The 18,283-nt window shown below is 31.9% G+C and overlaps 1 long non-coding RNA gene across 1 annotated transcript; it reads right to left on the reverse strand.

The window, feature by feature from the left end:
- Nucleotides 1-9,734: 9,734 nt before the first annotated feature.
- LOC126883555 (uncharacterized) lies at nucleotides 9,735-17,555 on the reverse strand. Its single transcript, XR_007697709.1, has 2 exons — nucleotides 17,113-17,555; nucleotides 9,735-16,629 (listed from the first exon to the last, which is right to left on the reverse strand). It is a non-coding gene; the product is annotated as an uncharacterized LOC126883555 (long non-coding RNA).
- Nucleotides 17,556-18,283: the final 728 nt, after the last annotated feature.

The following is an 18,283-nucleotide window of genomic DNA, read 5'->3' on the forward strand; positions in this document are numbered from 1 at the left end:
GGCGTTACACATCGACGCACAGAGCTGCCCATTCCTTACCTTGTCTATTAAATATTATTATATATATGCCTAGGCATCCCCCTTGACGTAAACCCTCTTTACTATGAACTCTTCGGATTCCATATTATCGGTTCTGACCCTGTTCGTTTTTTATGTCTGTAACGGCTTCCCTGAATTTGATATTCACACCTTTCTTTTTTAGAATATATGTCTATCACCTTCCTTGGAGTAGGTACTATTAAATACATTTTCTCAACGGCGGATCCAGCAACCTGACAAGGTGGGGGCAACGAAATAAAAATCTTCTCGTCACTGGCGTAGGCAGGATTCTTTTTAGGAATGGGCTATTACTTTATTTTTCTTCATATTCCATATCCTTTCAGAACGTTGGCTAGTATCATAGCTATCTTAATTTTATTCACTGCCACCCTAAATGAACCACGAAGTGCTTCTTCGTCCTGGACTGCGTTTGCCTTATATTTTCACTTGCATAATATTTTGTAGCAACCTATATTTGGGACCTCTTATTACATGTCCGAAATACTCCAGCTTTCTCTTATTGATGCTTTTATAATCGCAGTAGTCTTACTGAAACGTTCTAGTATTGTGGAGTTTCGAATCTTCTCTACCCAAGAAACTCTTAAAATTCTTCTATAGCACCACATCTCTAAAGCCTTAAGGCGATTTAGATCGATTTTATCCACAGTCCCAGTATACCATACAGTAAGACCAAGAACACGTACTTCGCTTTTAGCAGCGAAGTAGGCGCATCCTTAATGCCAATTTTAGATCTATGTTATATAATAATTTGGACATCCTTCTAAAAGCGGCTTTTATTCGGAGAGTTTTTAGTAAATGATCAAATAGATTTAACTAACTCTGCTTTGTTAAATATACTTAATTAAAATGGGCATACATCCAAAGTTTATAAATTTATTTAAAGTTACCTAAGTAACAATTAATAATTATTTTCTAAAAGATAGTAAAACTTGTAATTTGGTAAACTTTATCAGTAGTACCATAAAAACCAATTATATTTGTTATTTTATCACTATTAGATGAAAACGCAGTATAGACCAGTAAGGATCTGTTTTTAGGTGGATGTGAGAGGTGGCATTCAGATTTTTGCGGATAAAGTTAGGTGATAACTTCGTTAATAATAATTGATTTATGCTCCTTCTCAAATATGCCCGGAACATTAATAAAGAAAATAAAATATTTAAAAATTTCAAAAAATTTCCTTTTTTTTCTACTTTTTTTGCTTATAACCTGAAAACTGTTCATTTTAGAACAAAGTCCTATAGGAGTAAAACAAAGATAATTAAATTTTCTATCAGATGCGATTGGTTAAAAATGTCTTAATTTATCACCCTTGCTTCAAAATAGCAATAAATATAAAATAAGGGGGCAAAACAAGCCTGTCTTTATTCAATGATTTTACATCACTTAGGTTACACTTGGAACCTTCCTAATTCGCTTAGAAAATTTTTGTAATGTGCTAAAATCGTACACTAAATTTCATTAAAATTGACTTACTAGATTTTGCATAATAATTTTGCAATCTAAACTTTTTTTTTTAAATTAAATTTTTTTAAAATCTTGCACAACAAAAACTAGAACATACAAACATTTGTCAATTTTTTTACATATAAAAAAGTACTCCACCTATCCAATGCACTTTATAGAATTGAAATCGGATTATTTAAGCAGCCTCAGCAATGTTTTAAAAGTATAAACAATTTATTGGCTTATAAACAAATTAGTGCTGTGGCCAGGAGGGGGTGCTACGGGCTCCTTTATTTAGATGGACTTACCCACGTTTTATTATGTATTTTGACCTGTAGAACACGAATTTGTTGGGTAACATTTGATCCGGATGTCGATAAGATTGTTATAAACAAAGAACTTGAGGAATTACATAAAATCGATGTTTAGCAAAATAAAACTTTTTTTGTATTTCTTGGGTAATTCTAAGCAAAAAATGATCTTACAAGTTTTTTCGTAGGATGCATAGTTTTCGAGATAAACTTTCAAAAAATCGAGAAATTGCAATTTTTGGACGCGAATAACGTTTGATTAAAAAATAAAATAGCAATTCTGCTGACAGCATTTGAAAGTTTAAGTCAAATTATACCGGTTTTAATTATTTGCATTGCTAAAAACTAATTTTTTTATTATTAAACAAAGCTATTTTTTTATAAGCCAAAAAATTGTTTATAAATTTAAAACATTGCTGGGGCCCCTTAAATAATCCGATTTTAATTCTGTAAAGTGTATTAGATAGGTAGAGCACCTCTTTATTCGTAAAAAAATTAGCTAACTTCTAAATGGTCTACTTTTTGTTCAGAAAGATTTTAAAAAATTTGAACTTTTTTAAAAACATTTAGATTGCAAATTTATTGTGCAAAATTTATTAGGTCGTTTTTAATGAAATTTGGTACACGATTTAAGTATGTGACAAAGAATTTCCTAAGCGAATTACTAAGGTTCTAAGTGCCACCAAAGTGGTTAAAAAATATTGAATAACAACACTTATTTTGCCCCCTTATTTTGTATTTATTGCTATATTGCAGATAAGGTAATACCTTAAGACATTTTTTACCAGTCGTATATCATACAAAATTCAATTATCTTATTTCTGTACGACTTTGTTCCAAAATGAATCGTTTTAAAGTTATAAGCAAAGAAAGCAGAAAAAAATCGATGTTTTTCGAAATTTTTAAATATTTTAATTTTTTTATTAATGTCAATTATTATTACTGAAGGTGTCACCTAACTTTATCTGCAAAAATCCGAATGCCACCTCTCACATCCAAAAATAGACGTTTTTTCGCAAATCCTTACTGCACACAAATCACACAAATTTATTAATAATATTTTCTATATTAATTTTAAATTAAAATGAACATGGAGTAAAGCTAGACCTAACAATCGATTATTAGATACTCCTTTTGTTTCTAAGCCAAGTTTTAAGGCGTTTGAAATCAGAAAACGATCGTTAATTTTATATACAGTCGGAAAATGAAATAATACCCATGAACGAACATATAAATAAACACGCTGTATTTTTCTGTCACCGCGTCACAAAGAAAATTTTCTAGTGCAAGTACCTACATGTAACAATAATTATTACATGTACTTGCGCTGGCCAATTTTTTGTCTGACACGGTGACAGGAAAATACAGCATGTTTTATATGTTCGTTCAAGGGTATTCTTTCATTTTTCCTACTGTAATAAATTTTATTTAATTTCTATATTAATTTTAAATCAAAATGAACATGGAGTAAAGATAGACCTAACAGTAACAATCGATCCTGACTCATTTTGTTTCTAAGCCAAGTTTTAAGGCGTTTAAAATCAGAAAAGGATCGTTAGTTTTATATGATCAATTTTATTTAATTTCTATATTAATTTTAAATCAAAATGAACATGGAGTAAAGATAGACCTAACAGTAACAATCGATCCTGACTCATTTTGTTTCTAAGCCAAGTTTTAAGGCGTTTAAAAGCAGAAAACGATCGTTCTGCACGTGATGTACTAAAAGGCCAAGTAAGCAATATTTGTAATATTATTTTACAATGTGGAAACACGTCTTCATCGCAAAATTGAAAGCTTTGCATGACTGAATTTTTACTGTTTGTACTTCAGATCTTAAAATAGCCTCAGATGAGAATGACATTTTTTTGAAACGAAACTGACTCATTAATTTGCCACAAAGAAAAAACAAATTACTATTGATATCTGGTCTCTGACATTAGATGGTAATAAACAGATTTATTGTGAGAATTTTTCTTTTATTATGTTCTAAAGACTTTTAATACTTATTCTTCGATTCCAAGGAATTCTGTGTTATGTTTCAGTTATTCAGTTATCAACAGGACACAAAACTCACCATTTATTTTCAATCGTAATTATCTCTTTCTTAAAAAAAACTGTCAGTAGACACCAGGCGAGGTCTCAAGGAGTGGGCAATTGACCCCATTGACACCCCTTGGATCCGCGCCTGCGTTTTCTAAGTCTATAAGATCTCTAATAGTTAAAATGTGGTCTGGGATGTTCTGCCTTTTCTGAATCCACTCTGTGATTGTTCCATTTTAGAATTAACTTTTTGTAACAGACGTTTCTCTAATATTTTCTCGTATAGCATGATAAAATTGATCCAAATATTGGCATAACCCAGACATCCAAAGTGAACGTTATCCTCCAACACCAAATTGTTCTATATGGTCCACATAATGTTCAGAACAAAGTCACACCATTTTGAGCGTCGGGTTTGGGGGCGAGAAATAGGTAAATTCGTAGTTTTTCACGTTTTTCAATATTTTTAAAACTACGAGGTTTAGCATGATAAACCTTCTATACAAAAATGTTCTACATTAAATTTGAAATAAAAAAGGTCCTATGCATAATCATTCTAAAATGAACGGTTCCAAAGTTACGGCGCACAGTGGTGAATTTTGCCAAAAACCTGGCCAAAATGCAAAAAATTTAAATTTATATATTCCGAGAAATTTTACATGAATCATAAACGGCCGTTGAGGGTAGAACAATACAAGCATATCACATATTTATATTAGTGTAAAGTTGGGATTGAACGAAAGCGGACCGAATAAAATTAAAGTGTGTTATACAATTGAGGCATTGTTAGGTTTTCGTTTAAAACTATAGACGTGTATTATTTTTGAGATTCTTTTTCCTAACATAAACTTTATTTACAACATATTTACAAAATGATGGCAAGAATCTTCAATCGTTTTCTGTTTACCAAGTTTTAAAATGGGAAAAGTAAAAAAGTCAGTTTTGGTCAGCAAAGATTTTTTGCTTATTAAATAATTCAATATGTATATAAATATTCCTCCAAAAATCATCTGCAACAAGTTGCAAACTTAGCGGAATTCTTCATTTTAAAAAACTGTAACATGCTGGAGAATTTCTACATTAAGAGACTTTAATGTTGTTCTGAAGCTATTTCCTTGTGGCATTTTTTAATCAACTATTTATAATGGGAAATAAGTCACAATTTTAGCAAAAAAAGAGTTTATTAACGTTTCAGATTAAACAAATTATTAGAAGAATTTTTTTACTTAGCAACAACATTTTTGTTCATTTTAGTAGTATTTTGTATTTTGACAACGAAACCCGGTTTGGGCTTCGAAACGTTAATAAAATCTTTTTATGGTAAAATTGTGGCTTATTTCGCATTATAAATATTTGATTACAAGAGACTTTAATGTTATGGTCAGTTAATAGAGTAAGATCAAAATATGAAGCAGTTGATCCAGAAAATTTCCGGTTTTTTATTACACAAGAACAGTTTTTTGTTATTTTTTTTTTGCTTTCTTGTTTTTTTTTTTTTTAATCTTTAAGTCATTTTACCTTTATGTATAGGAGATCTATCTTTTTGCTTTCTTATTTTTATATTTCGTGTGAGTCCAAAAATTTTGCCTTTTTTTAAAAATAAAATGCATAAACGATACTTTATATTAAGAAGCCAAAAACAGGTAGGTCAACTCTTAATACATCTTAATTATTTGTAAATGGATCCGATTAATTATAATTATTACCTACCAATGTGTGGCTTCTTAACACAAAGTTTCGTTTAGGCATTTCATTTTTAAAAAATTAAAATTTTTTGCTCACACGACCAAAATTATTAAAAAATATAAAAGTAAGGAAGCAAAAACAGGATTATACATAAGAGTAAAAGGACTTAAAGATTAAGAAAAAGAAGAAGAAAGCAAAAAAAATAACATAAAACGGCGGCTCTTGTGTAAAAAAAATGTGTGTGTACTTTGTACGCACGTAAGAAGTTATACTTCTATTATATGATTTAAACGAAATTAATATATAGTCTGTTCGCTAAACTCAGACGCAACTTTCTAGATATTTTAGTCGGTAATGTTCCCAATTTTAGTAAAATTGGCAAAAAATAATTACTAAATAGTTAATAATCACTAAATAGTTAGTAATTTTGCCAATTTTTGCAAAATTGGCAAAAAACAAAAAAATTATCGACTAAAATATCTAGCCAGTTGCGTCTGAGTTTAGCGAACCGACTATACCTACTTTTTATTTATATTTTGGTTAAATATTAAACTAATTTATACTTACTACTTCTCAAACATTTTTATTAGAACAGTGCCAAAAATTAAAATAATAAAAGAATAAAACACACACAAACACATTAAACAAGCCACAAATGATGTCTGAACATTAATTGTCGAAAATTTTTTTAACTAAATACGTATTTTCTGAAAATACAATTATATAATAAATATACTTACAATCATAAAATGTATTAAAAAAAACAAAAAAGAACGTTTCTATTGGGACTCGAACCAGCGCTGATAAGAGCGGTTGGTATTGGAATTCATTCGCCTTCTCCGCTTAGCCACGGACACTATGTGTCATTATTTACGAAGATCGACTAACTAAACGGATTAAACTTGTGATATTTTGATATTTTGAAAATTGATCAAATTATTTTAATTTTGAATTGAAATGATTTAGAATTGAAAAAATACAACAAAACATAGAGTAAAAAAACAATATATTAGGTGAATATTGATAGAAATTTTAATGGTAATCAAATTATATAAATAAAAGTATTACATACTATGTATTTTGGCAGATCAAATAGGTAGGTTTATACCCATGATACATTAACGATTATTACGTACCTGTTGCTTTTAAAAACTATTTAAAAGTCACTACAATATTATAAACTTTTTTGTTTCTGTCCTCACAACAATAAAACTAATATATTATACATTTGTTTACCTTTACCTCCAAACCACAGCTGCCATATCGGATAATTTTTGACATGTCATTTGAACATCCAATCAGAACAAAGTTATAATGCGCATGCGCCGGGCTGATAGGTTTTAACATATAAAAAAATCACCCTCTATCGCCGGTAAAGAAGTATAACTTCAAAAAACTGTAAACTTACTGGATCAGATGCTTCATATTTTGTTCTTACTTTATTAACTGACCATATAACATTGAAGTCTTTTCATATACAATTCTCTTCCAGCCATGTCATATTTCTTTAAAATGAAAAATTCCGCTAAGGATGCACTTGGCTGCAGATGATTTTTTGAGGAATATTTATATAGATTTTGAACTATTTATTAAACAAAATATCTTTGCTGAGCAAAGTAGACTTTTTTACTTTTCCCTTTTTAAAATTTGGAAAACTTAAACGATTGAAAATTCTTGCCAATTTGCAAACATGTTGTAAATAAAGTCTATTTTACGAAGAAAGAAAAAAGTCTAAAAAGTATACTAAAATACTCCACTTACCTCCAGACATAGCATCCACTATAAACTAACAAAATAATATATACACGTCTATAGTTCTAAATGAAAACCAAGCAATGCCCCAATATTATTGTATTTTTATTAATTTTTATTTGGTCCGCTATCGTTCAATCACAACTTTACACTAATATAAATATATGATCTCATAGGCGCCCATGTCCATGGGCATGGCCACGGCCCCCTAGCTTTTCTGTTGCCTTAAACTATAATATATTGCCATCCAAAGTATACAAAATGTAATGTGCAACATCTTCACGTCTGGCCCCTCCCCTAAAAAATTTTTAGATGGGCGCCCATGCATGATCTGCTTGTATTGTTCTACCATTAACGGCCGTTTATGATTCTCAAAAACCTACAGAGCAAGGTTCATATAAAATTTCTCAGGGTATACCTATAAACTTGGATTTTTACATTTTGGCCAGGTTTTCGGCGAAATTCACCACTGTGCGGCGGTAGTATAGTGTAATTGGTCCAAAAAAATGCCTAACCCAGACATCCAAAGTAAAAGTTTTCCTCAAACACATATTGGTCCACATATTGTTCAGTAAAAAGTTACATCATTTTGAGCGTCCAGTTTGGGAGGGGAGGGGAGATGGGGGAGAAGTCGGTAAATTAGTAGTTTTTTACGTTTTTCGTCAATAGTTCTAAAACTATGCTTTGGCGTAAACAATGTTCTGTACAAAAATGTTCCACATAAAATTTAAAACAAAAAAGATCCGATACATATTTGCTATAAAATAAACGGTTCCAGAGTTAGGAAGGGTGAAAAGTGGAAGTTTTCGATACTTTTTATATTATTTGGACAATTCATGATGATTTTGGGTGGTGAGGTTGACGTTTCTTCAATGGCTTATCCTAACATACCATCGGCCACTGAAACAGCAAATTTTATTTACAAAAAATTTCTTTAATCAGTAATAATATTATAAATTGCCCGGAATATATAAAAAGTATCGAAAACCTCCACTTTTCACCCTCCGTAACTCTGGAACCGTTGATTTTATAACAATTATGTATTGGACCTTTTTTGTTTTAAATTTTATGAAGAAAATAATTTACGCTAAAGCATAGTTTTAGGTTTTAGAAATATTGACAAAAACGTAAAACAACTACTAATTTAAGTACCGACTTCTCCCCCATCTCCCCCCAAACCGGACGCTCAAATTGGTGTAACTTTTTACTGATCAATATGTGGACTATATAGAACAATTTTGTGTTGGAGGAAAACTTTTACTTTGGATGTCTGGGTTAGGCCTTTTTTTGACCAATTATAATATACTATCTCCGTAACTTTGGAACCGTTCATTTTAGAAGGATTATGCATGGGGCGATTTTTATTTCAAATTTAATGTAGAACATTTTTGTATTGAAGGTTGTTCATGCTAAACGGCATAGTTTTGGAAGTATTGACGAAAAACGTAAAAAACTACGAATTTACCGATTTCTCTCCCACTCCAAACCCGACGCTCAAAATGGTGTGACTTTTTCTGAACATTATGTGGACCATATACAACAAATTGGTGTTGGAGGATAACTTTCACTTTGGATGTCTGGGTTTGGGTCTAGTTATACCATACTAGTATAGGTAATTTGGATGGTATGCTCAGTAGTGTTACAGCCCGTTCCCTTGTGTGTCAGATACGTATTTTAATCAGAGGTTCCAGAGGCAGAGCATTTTATATGGAGCTATTTACATTTATCGCAAACAGATTTTTTGTCGGCGCCGACAATAAACGTCGGCTGTTTTGCGAACCCTCGTCGCCCGGAAAAAAGTCGTGCCGGATGTCGCTGGTCTATGAATAAGAATAGCGCTGTTCACATTTGTCGCGGGGTCGGGGTTATACCTCTGTAGTTACTACATTCGTGCCTGTCACTCCATGCCTTATTACAAACTTTTGTTAGCAATTCAATGCCCTTGTCGCCGATGTTTTTTTAGCATTTGCGCTGCTATTTTATAAATAAGTTTTTGTATAATTTCTTTTATTTCTGCTATAGCTATTTCGCCTGGATTTTGTTCCTCTTGTTCTACCTCTTTTGATTCTTCTCGGTTGCTGTCTACACCGTTCTCCTCCCCCCCCCCCCTTAGGATCATCCTGGTTACACCTCTGGTCATGCAGTAGGTGTCCTTCTTTGTCTCTCATCTGCTTTAGTGTTTGTGGAGACTTTTCGGTTCTTAGATTCTTCAGGCTTTTGAAGAATAACTTTTGGTTACTGTAGTAGTATGTTAAGTGATACTCAATCTGGAGAGTGCTATCCCACAATATAGGAGAAAGTCGAACCGTTAGGAGGTTCCAATCAAGATGGTATGATTCGTACTTCGAATTGTACCAGGATTAAAATTACAAGCGAAGGTCGAAGAATGTAAATTCTAATACCAAAGGAAAGGTAGAAAAAATAAAAGAATCAATGTAATACGTAATCATTTTAATTACCGCGATATATAAATAGTTATATTACACAACATAAATTATAGATTGACATTAAATAAAACAGAAACTTATAAAAATAAAAAAAAATGTATATCACAATGTTAAAAAATCATCAAAAAGTCATATAATATATTATATAAAATTCAAGCAATGCAAGAAACGTTAAAATATAAAACAATGTGCGTACAGTGGAAGCTGTACAATAAATATACCATTTGTATTCGGCAGTAATATATACAATTTGACTAGTTTGTAACATTTCTATAATATATGGTCAAACAGTAAATGTTAGTTTGGTATATAGTTAACTATTATATAAATATGATATCAAATGTTTCCTTCAATAAAAAACTTCAATAATATATGGATAATTTATGATGTTTCGGACGTATCGGACATTTTTAATAGTATATTATGCAACGAGCATTTAATGATCGTAATTATGAAGCGAGTATAAGGGATACGAAACGAGCCGCCTAGCGGCGAGTTTCGTATAGAGTACGAGCTTCATAATGATAATTAAATGCAAGTTGTATACACGCAAGTTGTAATCACAACAAAAAATATATTCAAATTTATTAATTTTGTAACGCAAACAAATTAAGTAGTTTGTCAGTTTGTTTACATATTGAGAACTGTCAAAGGGTATGTATTTGACTCGCCATTGGTCACTGCGCTTGTGCCACCTTCATCGCGAACGCCATATCGCGATTCTATGGAGTTAAAAATCTGTACCGTAATGAAAATCTGTATCATAATGAAGTTCATTATGATGCAGGTAGTGAAATCATAATTGATATATTATAGTATGACAATAGAAAATAGTTATTTATGCACCAAGAGTGTTACTAAGATGATTATGTCTGGAGAGCAACATAATCTAGCCAGAGGGCCTCTGGCCCGAGGTTTGGATGTTGCTCGATGGGTGTAATCATCCGGTAACACCAGTGGTACACACAAGATTTTATTTTTCACTTCACATAATATTAAAACTAAAATTGAGACTTTTTACTTTTTATTTTGCTGCATCTAGAAAATATATATGCATATTTTTAGTAGTATACGTCAGTTGTTATTTTGACGTTTGTTGATTATATTATGTAGTTATCAGTTGGATTTATATTCAGTTATGGATTTACCAGAAAATATTCGACAAAGTGGAATAAAGGCAGCAGAAAATTTATTGCCGCTTTAATCCGGGCCATTGTACGTACAAAATATTTATTCAATGGAAAAATAAAATAGCTGACATAAATGAGACCATAATACTGGCTTACTTTCAGGAATTGGAATGTTAATTTTTGTTCTTTTTATGTTACGTTCACGTTTCTGATCTGATTAAATTATTTTAGTCCGAAAAGTATTCTCCAAATTCCTTGTGGACTAAATATTCCATTTTGAAATCCACATTAATTCTTAACGAAAATGCTGATATTTTCCATTTTTGTCGTCTAATATTGTTTTTAAAAATGAAATCTAAAGGTTACATCCCAAAAAAAATGTAAAGTTTTGGAAGCGGATCAGGTTCTAAATTTTATCAATAAAGCTCCAAATGAAATTTAGCTTTTACATAAAGTAGTTCTCATTTTTGGAGGATTGAGAAAGGATGAGTTTGTGAAAATGACCGTGGACGATATAGAAGATAAAGACACCTGTTTACTCGTTAAAATACCAGTATCTAAAACGTGTACGTTAAAAGGATTTACTCTTGTGGGGGAGGATTAAATGGGTGCCTTGAAACTGGTTAGGGAAATGTGTATCATTAAGTCCAAAAGATATAACGGAGCGAAGATTTTTTTCCCACATACCAAAACAGTCGATACACTGTCCAACCTGTTGGCAAAAATATACTGGTACGTGTACATTCCATAATTGCAAAATACCTTAAATTAGAAAATGCAAATGAATACACTGGGCACTGTTTGAGAAGAACTTTGACAACCCGTTTGGTTGGAGCCGGGACGTCGTTTGAGACCCTAAAAATGCATGACAAATGGAAAAGTGCATCTGTGGCAGAAGGATGTCTTTAGAGAGCATATTTATTTATTCAGTACCGGCGTCAGATAAATTAGGTACCGGGCTAATCATCTTTAGGAACATGTCATGGCATTAATGGTCAATTTTCTCTTCGAAAATTTCAAAAAACTCGGAGAATTTTGGAACTTATAACTTTTCAGCAAAGTTCTAAAATTGTACTTTAAATATATATAAAGATTGAGGCAAAAAAGCCATACAGCTGTTGGTCCAAATAACACGTTGGATTGGATATAATACGTCAAGTTTGTCAAATGAGGGAGAAAGGTAAATGGCCTGAAAATTGGACAAAATCACTATAATATATCCCTATACATAAAAAGGGAGTGAAAGAGTAGCAGCTATGAGATACTTTTACACATACCTAAATTCTAGAGAGGATACAGCCATTTTTACTTCATGAAATTGCGCAGGAAAACAAATTATAAACGTCTGCATACTAAGTTCAATTCTATATTATAAATATGGTGAATGGATAATGCAGAAAGCTACTAAGACTGAAATGATGCTATCACTATCGGCGGGAAGAAGATTTGCAACTTAAGATATGCAGATGATACAACCATCTTCGCTCGTTTAGAGGTTGAACTGATACACCTGCTACAAGGATTGGCAAAACGAGAATCATGATAATTGAGAGAGCTAACAACAATTAAAATCACGTAACGATGATAAAAAAATTAACAATAATTTGGAAAAGCCATGATATAACTATCGATACGACAATGAGCCTGGTAAAATCTAGTTTTTCCAGTTTTCATTTATGCATCGGAATGCTGGAACCTTATGGAGAAAGATAAAACGATTATAGATGCATTTGAGATGTACTGCTGGAAACGAATGAGGAGAATGCCATGGGTGGCCCGACGACCAAATAAATCTATACTGAACCAGCTAAACATAAAGAAAACAAAAGACAAATAATAGGCTATTTTGGTGCTTCGAATAAATGGTCTTCAAAACCCATCCAAGGAAACGTAGAAGGCAAAAGAAGTCAATGTAGATCTCTCACACGATAGACGGACCATATTGTTGCTAATATTGGCGCTCCATTGTCAGAAAGTGCTAGAATTCCAGAAAATAGGGAGAAATTGAGGAACATTGGAAAAATCGGCTAATAGCTTCATGATCATGATTCACGATATCTGCATCAGGTTAACATTAAGAAGAAGAAGTGGCTCACTGCAGGCGTCTTAAAGAGATTAAAATTTAATACGAGATTTTGACACGATTACAAAAATGAATGTTCTTTATTTTAAAAATAATACTTGAATTATCATTTAATATTTAACTCTAAAAATTATAACAAAAATATTGAGTACATTATTATATTAAATTTTTCATTATAGAATAAAAATTAAGGAATTATCACAATTAATGATATGTTTATATTAGTTATAAAATATTAATTTATATATAGATAAAGCGGATGACAATCACAAAGATAGTTACTTATGTAAAGTACAGCCAATCTGGGTTTCCCTCATGAGAAAATCAACCAATAGGTCATAACCAGAAGATAATAGCCCACGTTTAAAATGGTATTTTAACAGATACAGCTTTGGGAATCCCACAACAGAAAACGATAACTCCGTTACATTGTTATAATGTCTGCTTCTATAATAAAACAATTTGGATAAAATGAGAACAAACCACACGTTTTAAGATAAATAATTAGGTCAATACAATAATCAACTCCAGTTAATAAAACACTAATTATCACTACTAACCATAAACTTGCGTTCAACGGGGAATCCCTGAAGTATTTCCAAATAAATAAGAATAAATAAGTTTATATCGGTTAGACATATTATTTAGCACATTATGCAAAGAGAAAACACTACATAAAATAATGAGAAGTTGAAGTTGTGAAATAAATAAGTAAAGTCTAATATTAAAACAGCAATATCATACAACAACATATAGTTCTTCTGCTTTATAGCTCTACAGCCCTTGATGAACTTTGTCCGTTGAAAAATTCTTCCAGTGTTTTCTATTCACATCCAGTCTTCTTCTCATGTATTCTCACTACCTGAGTACCCGTAGATCTCCTTCCATATGGTCCAGGAAACGTTTTTTTGTCTTCCACTTTGTCCATGAGGTATTTCAAAAATCGATGTTAGCAACAAGTCTTCAAATTTCATGCTAATAAGACATTCGGTCACATTATGAGACACCCTGAAAAATATGATCTTTTACATCTGATCATTCAGGGAAAGATCCAAAGAAAACGTGGTCCTGGTCAGTGACGTAGCGTAGTGGGGGCGGCAGGGGCGGCCCGCCCCGGGCGGCACTTTTTAGGGGGCGGCAAAATTTAACAATAAATAATAAAAATATTTTGTAAATATGTGAACCACTTTATTTTTATCTCAACTGCAAATTCGGACCGATTGAAAGGAGCACGGAATTTTTCATTACTTATTTTGTGACGAATTCGGGGAATTCCTTTGCTTAGAATGATATTTATTGCGACTGGCAACAACATCTATACTGACTTGTGGAAACTCCCCGTTTATGAATAACAATCAGCACCAGCGCAACTTTTTTCGGCACTTTAGAAAGTTGCTATTCTTTTCTTTTTCTCATCGTCACATCGTTGGGAAGTTATGATAGCAGCTACAGGCAAAAGAAGGATCCAAGACGCGCGGTGGAGTGCAAGAGGCTATGCAGGAAATGTGACATGGCATCATTACAAAGACATTCTCGTCACTTTGGAAAAACTGACAGAGGAAGGCGAAAGCTTAAACACTAGAACAGATGCAGGTGCTTTACTAGTTTCGATGCCGTCATTTTCCTTTTTTTATTATTTTGTGCCTGTGGCAACCGGTGCTACGTAAAATGAACGATGCACAAAAATATTTACAAACAAGGGGACTTGACAAAAGACTGTGCGCTCAGAAAGTAAATGATTTGCAGATAATATTGACAGAGAAAAGAGAGGAATAGGCAAATGGCGCTGTAGGTTATGCAAAAATATGTGTGAACTTCGAATTTCCATAAAACCTCAGAGGCGCATAACAAGAAAGCATATTTTTCGATGACGGAAAAATGAGTTGAGACGAAAGCTGTTTTCTTCGTTAGATAGAGTTATTGTAGAAATTCGTGAGCATTTTCAACAGCAACAACACTAAATGTAATCTAAACTACGCATCTGACGAAATTGACGCGCAGGGTTTCAAGCTGGAAAAACTTCAACTGCGGACTTTCATTGCTGCTACAGGCAACGAAATTGAATAATGCAGACTTACTTGAATTATTTAAATTTATTGTTAAATCCAAGCTGCAAGATACTTTGCCCAATATTTTAATAATGTTCCGAATATTTTTCGTAGTTGCTATAAGCAATGCCAGCAGTGAAAGGAGTTTTTCAAAATTGAAAATGATTAAAAATTATTTAAGATCGACAATGAGTATTCTATGGGCCGGTTGTTCGAACGCTAATCAACATTGATCACTAGCAAATACTTAATTACTGTCACAACTGTCAATGTCAACTTTGGTTGGGTTGCCGAAAACATAATTATTGATGACAATTATGAAATTAGTTAATCAATTATGTTAATAATTGTTATGTTAATTGACTAACTAATCTCATAATTATAGTTAACTATGTTTTCAGCAACCTAACCAAAGTTGACATTGACAGTTGTGACAGTAATTAAATATTTGATAGTGATCCGGCCCTTAGGGCCGGTTGTTCGAACGCTAATCAACAATGATCATTATTAAATATTTAATTACTGTCACCAAAACTGTCAATGTCAACTTTGTTTGGGTTGCTGAAAACATAATTAATTACAATTATGAGATTTATTATTAATTATGTTAATAATTATTGTTATATTAATTGATTATAGTCTCAGAATTGTAATTAATTATGTTTTGAAAACCCAAACAAAGTTGACATTGACAGTAATTAATTATTTGATAATGATCATTGTTAATTAGCGTTCGAACAACCGGCCCTAAGACTAACTAATTTGGCTATTTTGTCTATTGATTAAGAGGTGTGTGATACGATAGACATAGATGGTGCAATAAAAGACTAGCTCTTAAAAAAAGTAGACGTATAAATTTTTAATTGAAGACGGAGGTTTTGTTTTTAATTCTAACAAAAATACTAATATCACTTTTCAATAAAAATAAAAATATAACATTATAATATCGTTCTAGTTCATCATCATTATTCTTTTTGCCTTATCCCTGTGCGGGGTCGGCTTCCCTAATTGCATTTCTCCATACAATTCAATCTTGAGTCATATCAATATTAATCCCCTTTACTAACATGTCCTGCCTAATCGTTCTAGTTCTAATTAAAAATTGATATTATTTAATTTTGTTAATCGTCAAGGTGTACCTAATCTTAAGTGATAGGTATCTAAGTTATATCAATATATCTAATTGGTTAAGGTAAAAGAATTTTTGTATTAACGTGATTTTAAATCTAACCGGTATAATGCAAAATAATGATGAAAGATGATTTTGCCGAAAAGTTGTCTACAATTAATGTATGTAATGTATACTATACGAAATTAAAATACCTAAATAAGAGGGCGGCAAAATTGTTTTCCGCCCCGGGCGGCCGACACCCACGCTATGCCACTGGTGGTCCTGGTAGAAGAAAAACGTCATGGCTGAAAATATCGATAACATCATGATATCGATAAAATATCGGTAATATCGATAACGGTCATGGAAGTAGAAAAAGAAGAAATAAGACATTCCCAACTTATCTAAATCTAAACAAAGTAAGTTATCAATCGAAGTAGCACAGAACGACAATAAATATCGTCTCCATACCACCAGATTGACAACAGGTGTAATACTTTCTTTGGTTACACCTCCTGAGATTTTTAAAATATATAAATCATGCAGGATGCCGAGGAAATTAAGATGAGAGAATTTTAAATAATTCACAACTCATCTGCTCAGCGTGGTAAAAGTTCCAACAAGAAAGATTCTTTAATACTCCTACAAAAGAGTAAATGAATTAAAAATGTATAAACATTTTCAATTTCTTTGCAACACGAAAATGCAGCAGCTGCATAATGCTCTGGTTAAATCGGAGAGTGCAGGAAGAGTCTATGCCGGTTTCGGAGGTCTTTTCCCCTCATCAGTAGTCCCATATCCTCTTCTCTCAGATTTCCCCAGGCATCACACTTTGGGCCTTTCCGTATTGCAAAGAAAGAAATGTCACGGATGAACTAGAGCCATCTACTGAAAAACAAAGTAAGTTATCAATCGAAGTAGCACAGAAAACGACAATAAATATCGTTCCCATACCACCACATTGACAACAGGTGGAATACTTTCTTTGGTTACACCTCCTGAGATTTTCAAAATTTATAAATCATACAGGATGCCGAGGAAATTAAGATGAGAGAATTTTAAATAATGTTTTTCGGTAGTTCTCCCGTGAAAAGGAAAAACCTAGTAACTGAGTTTTGATAACTTTTCAGGAAACGAAAAGAAAGAAAAGTATATCGCCGTTTAATAGAATTATATTATTTTTTGTTTTTTTTTTTCGTTCAGTGGATTTCAAGTGTATGTCCCTGTAACTGTAACTTAGTTTTTTCCAAATATTTGCAGTTTTTTTAATTCTATGTCACTTACTATTTTTGAAATGCAAAGAAATATTGATTTTGCTGCGGAAAAAGCTAGTATGCTTACTTAGTTCCTAATTCATACTATTTTTGCCAAGGAAAAAACTAGTAGGTACTATATTACACTTGCTAATATGATACTTTATGATTGCTTTAAAACTATGTAAAATCAAGTAGTTAGGTACATTTTGGTTTTTAAAAATAAAAAGTAGGTAAAGTTATAATTTTTACATATATTTTATTAGAAAAATTACAAAAAGTTTTTGAATTCAACATTTAATTACATAAAACAAACAAAAATAATAAAAACTAAACTCGATTATTTAGTAAATCATTTGATGTTTCAGAAACAGGTAGTTTCTCCCAAAAGAATCTTTTTTGGCTTAGCATTGCAGGAAGAAGCTCTGTAATTATTTTTTGTTTTTTTTGAACATTTACACCCCTATCTTCAGTTTTGCTCTCAGGCATTTCCAGATTAAATTTAGGTTTTAAAAAGTCAAAATTAATAAATTCGTTTTCAGTATGACTTTTCTTATAAAACATTTGTCTTGACCCTTTTCTAAATTGTACTACTTTAATCACGTTAAGTTTTGGGAAATTTTCATCTTTTTTTGTTCTTTGTTTTACACCGTCTTTAAAGCGATAAAAATCATCATGTTTCATTAGTAAGGTTTTATTTTTTCTAGAGGCTTTTAATATTAGCTCATTTAAGTCGTTCATTTCATAAATGTTGGATCTCTTTTTCCATAGCTTGCCAATGTTTCCGTGGACACTGTCGGCTCTCATAAAAGAGTGCCCAGCTTCAAAGTATTTTAAAGTAATACTGTTTGGACCCCAGTTAGAATTGACAATTACCACAAATGACGTAAATAATTTCCAGTTTTTATTTTGG

Source organism: Diabrotica virgifera, chromosome 4 (assembly GCF_917563875.1).
Source record: "Diabrotica virgifera virgifera chromosome 4, PGI_DIABVI_V3a".
Classification (NCBI taxonomy): Eukaryota; Metazoa; Arthropoda; class Insecta; order Coleoptera; family Chrysomelidae; genus Diabrotica; species Diabrotica virgifera.